Here is a 4,990-nt window from a genome sequence, read left to right as displayed (position 1 = left end):
CATGGGGTATCTCAGTCCCCAGGTGAACACTGATTACAGACAGTGAGAGACACTCGATGGACAGTGTGTGATATCATGGGGTATCTCAGTCCCCAGGTGAACACTGATTACAGACAGTGAGAGACACTCGATGGTCAGTGTGTGATATCATGGGGTATCTCAGTCCCCAGGTGAACACTGATTACAGACAGTGAGAGACACTCGATGGTCAGTGTGAGATATCATGGGGTATCTCAGTCCCCAGGTGAACACTGAGTACAGACAGTGAGAGACACTCGATGGTCAGTGAGATATATCATGGGGTATCTCAGTCCCCAGGTGAACACTGAGTACAGACAGTGAGAGACACTCGATGGTCAGTGAGAGATATCATGGGGTATCTCAGTCCCCAGGTGAACACTGAGTACAGACAGTGAGAGACACTCGATGGTCAGTGAGAGATATCATGGGGTATCTTTGTCCCACAACACATTCTGGCCCCTGGGGAGAGAGCCTGTTGTGCCCAGGTCTACACTTGGGGTCTATCACCATCCATGGGCACTGCCAGGAAGGGAGTGACTGGTCAACACGGACAGCAGAGTCTGGTTCAGTTCCCTGGAGTTTCAGTGACGTTCACTTTGTGTTTCACATCCTTTATTCACTGTGTCCCTGACAATAAGGAGGGAAGCGAGTAAACTGTCTCATTTCTGTGGGTGACCACGGGACATCCCAGAATCACCCATCTGCACCATATATAAACAGCAATCTACCTGTACAATAAACAGCTTTCCAGTCGGGTGGAGGCTTCAACTCATAAACAAAATAACTGCTGCAGTTTTTGATCTTTATTTCCCGATTCTTGTGGCAGTGATTTCCATCCGTGTTAAAACAAACTGTCCTCGTTACTTCCCCCTGTCCCACGCTGGGATGGGAACCTGAAATGAGAGTTTATAAATATTGAAGATTGTGACTGATGTGAACAGTGCTGGACAGTGAATGTAAATCTGATATTATAAAGGCTGAAATTACCCTGTAACCAGCCTGGAAACTGTGTGGAGCAGTGATACGGTGGGACAGCAGTGTCCGGAATCTTACATCCACCAGAACTGAAACAACAATCACAGAGTCAGTCCCTGAACTGATGGTAAATATTAACCGTTAGAGAGACTGGTACCAGCAGAGAGTACCAGAAACTAGGGAAATCTCTAACTCACTCTGTCTCCATTCTCTATAACCCTCTATCCCGGGTATCTCCCTTTACTCTCTGTCCCCATTCTATATTCCCCTCTATCCCAGGTATCTCCAATTACTCTCTGTCCCCATTCTATATTCCCCTCTATCCCAGGTATCTCCCTTTAATCTCTGTCCCCATTCTATATTCCCCTCTATCCCGGGTATGTCCCTTTACTCTCTGTCTCCATTCTATATTCCCCTCTATCCCGGGGATCTCCCTTTACTCTCTGTCCCCATTCTGTATTCCCCTCTCTCCCGGGTATCTCCCTTGACTCTCTGTCCCCATTCTATATTCCCCTCTATCCCGGGTATCTCCCTTTACTCTCTGTCCCCATTCTATATTCCCCTCTATCCCGGGTATCTCCCTTGACTCTCTGTCCCCATTCTATATTCCCCTCTATCCCGGGTATCTCCCTTGACTCTCTGTCCCCATTCTATATTCCCCTCTATCCCGGGTATCTCCCTTGACTCTCTGTCCCCATTCTATATTCCCCTCTATCCCGGGTATCTCCCTTTACTCTCTGTCCATATTCTATATGCCCCTCTATCCCGGGTATCTCCCTTTCCTCACTGTCCCCATTCTATATTACCCTCTATCCCGGGGATCTCCCTTTACTCTCTTTCCCCATTTTATATTCCCCTCTATCCCGGGGATCTCCCATTACTCTCTTTCCCCATTCTATATTCCCCTCTATCCCGGGTATCTCCCTTTACTCTCTTTCCCCATTCTATATTCCCCTCTATCCCAGGTATCTCCCTTTACTCTCTGTCCCCATTCTATATTCCCCTCTATCCCGGGTATCTCCCTTTACTCTCTGTCCCCATTCTATATTCCCCTCTATCCCAGGTATCTCCCTTTACTCTCTGTCTCCATTCTATATAACCCTCTATCCCGGGGATCTCCCTTTACTCTCTTTCCCCATTCTATATTCCCCTCTATCCCGGGTATCTCCCTTTACTCTCTGTCCCCATTCTATATTCCCCTCTATCCTGGGTATCCCCCTTTACTCTCTGTCCCCATTCTATATTCCCCTCTATTCCAGGTATCTCCCTTTACTCTCTGTCCCCATTCTATATTCCCCTCTATCCCGGGTATCTCCCTTTACTCTCTGTCCCCATTCTATATTCCCCTCTATTCCAGGTATCTCCCTTTACTCTCTGTCCCCATTCTATATTCCCCTCTATCCCGGGTATCTCCCTTTACTCTCTGTCCCCATTCTATATTCCCCTCTATCCCGGGTATCTCCCTTTACTCTCTGTCCCCATTCTATATTTCCCTCTTCCCCGGTTATCTCCCTTTATTCTCCCTTTACCTCTCTGTAGATGCCTGTTCTTGCCCTTTCCCTGCATCCACTCTCTGTCCCATTGTTCTGACTGATAGTCCCAGTCTCCCAGAACTTGCTCTTCCTACTGCTGTGATGGAGGTGGGAGGAGTGCACTGTTCATTCAGTCCCACCTCTCCAGAGGTTACAACATATATTTAAACTTTCCGCAATCTCCAGATGAAGCCTTGACTAGAATTGATGTAAGATCTGTCAGTTTTTAAAATATAGATTCTCAAGTTATAACAAGCAATGGAAACCCAGGTAATACTACACTCCCACTTTGTTCTATTTTGTACATCCACTCCTCCCTCATTTAATCGTTTATCTGAAATTGCCCCTTTACATTACCTGTGAAATCTGTACCATCCTCGATCAAGATTCCTATCACACTTCACCTGACCGGAGCACTCAGTCTCAGTACAATCAATGCTCCTCCAGGGTTGGTCCAGGACTGTGTGATTCACACACGGGTCAGTGTGTGCGGAGTCTCTGACTGTGTGACACAAAGATGTTTAGTGTTAATATAAAGGACAGCTGATGTTACACAGTGGCCTGTAACCTCCCGCAGTAACAATAACCACAGTTTAACTCTCCGCCCTGGTATAAAATCCCCTGGATTAAAGCTGGAAAATTTCCTCCTTCTCTAAACCAGGTTACCATCTGTCTCCCAGCTCAGCTTCTCCTTCTACCTCACTGCTCACAGAGAGCCCTCCCTATTCTAGATTAACCATAAGCTCTCAGGAAACAGAAAGCAGTAAATATCTCAGCTTCAGTTTGTCCCAACAGGAAAGCTGCAAATATTAAGTGCGAGATATCACGGGGCATCTCAATACCCAGGTGAACACTGAGTACAGGCTGTGAGAGATACTCGATGGTCAGTGTGAGATATCATGGGGTATCTCAGTCCCGGGGTGAACACTGAGTACAGACAGTGAGAGACACTCGATGGTCAGTGTGAGATATCATGAGGTATCTCAGTCCCCAGGTGAACACGGAGTACAGGCAGTGAGAGACACTCGATGGTCAGTGTGAGATATCATGGGGTATCTCAGTCCACAGGTGAACACTGAGTACAGACAGTGAGAGATACTCGATGGTCAGTGTGAGATATCATGGGGTATCTCAGTCCCCAGGTGAACACTGAGTATAGATAGTGAGAGACACTCGATGGTCAGTGTGAGATATCATGGGGTATCTCAGTCCCTGGGTGAACACTGAGTACAGACAGTGAGAGACACTCGATGGTCAGTGTGAGATATCATGGGGTATCTCAGTCCCCAGGTGAACACTGAGTACAGACAGTGAGAGACACTCGATGGTCAGTGTGTGATATCATGGGGTATCTCAGTCCCGTGGTGAACACTGAGTACAGACAGTGAGAGACACTCGATGGTCAGTGTGAGATATCATGAGGTATCTCATTCCCCAGGTGAACACGGAGTCCAGGCAGTGAGAGACACTCGATGGTCAGTGTGAGATATCATGGGGTATCTCAGTCCCCAGGTGAACACTGAGTACAGACATTGAGAGACACTCGATGGTCAGTGTGAGATATCATGGGGTATCTCAGTCCCCGGGTGAACACTGAGTACAGACAGTGAGAGACACTCGATGGTCAGTGTGAGATATCATGGGGTATCTCAGTCCCCAGGTGAACACTGAGTACAGACAGTGAGAGACACTCGATGGTCAGTGTGAGATATCATGGGGTATCTCAGTCCCCAGGTGAGCACTGAGTACAGATAGTGAGAGACACTCGATGGTCAGTGTGAGATATCATGGGGTATCTCAGTCCCCAGGTGAGCACTGAGTACAGACAGTGAGAGACACTCGATGGTCAGTGTGAGATATCATGGGGTACCTCAGTCACTGGTGGAGTTCGATGTGGAATAACATTCTGTTACTGCACAATTAATCATTGACAGAGCAATAAATTAAATATTGAATATAATAAATTGAATGCTTAATAAAGATTAAAGATTACACAACACATTATGTAAATTGCGTGATAAATTCACCAATGTATTCGTTGTGTATACAGTTGGAAATATTACACTGGAGATATTATACAGGAACTGAATGGAAACTTGGTTTACTGGCAATGGGAAATATAAACTAACACATGACTATAAATGATAATTTAACAATACAAATCTCTAAATATCGGGATCACATTAGAAACTTAAATATAGCTCTATAATGGAGGCAACTTTAAATGTACCAATATTTACAGAACCAGTGAATTTGTATAAATAAACGCAATGATTTCACAGTATCTGGGAGAGAGATCAGTAATATTAATCAATAATACAAGTAGTTAATACATGTAGGATTCACAGCAGAGAAACAGGACATTCAGCCCCTCTGCTCCCTGCCTCCTCCCACCCTATCGGCAATACATCAATCAGATTTCCCCCCTCAGTCTGAACTTTCATGGAGAAATGAGCCCCAAC

Source organism: Heterodontus francisci, unplaced genomic scaffold, assembly GCF_036365525.1.
Source record: "Heterodontus francisci isolate sHetFra1 unplaced genomic scaffold, sHetFra1.hap1 HAP1_SCAFFOLD_345, whole genome shotgun sequence".
NCBI lineage: Eukaryota > Metazoa > Chordata > Chondrichthyes > Heterodontiformes > Heterodontidae > Heterodontus > Heterodontus francisci.
This window is presented reverse-complemented; position numbering follows the sequence as displayed.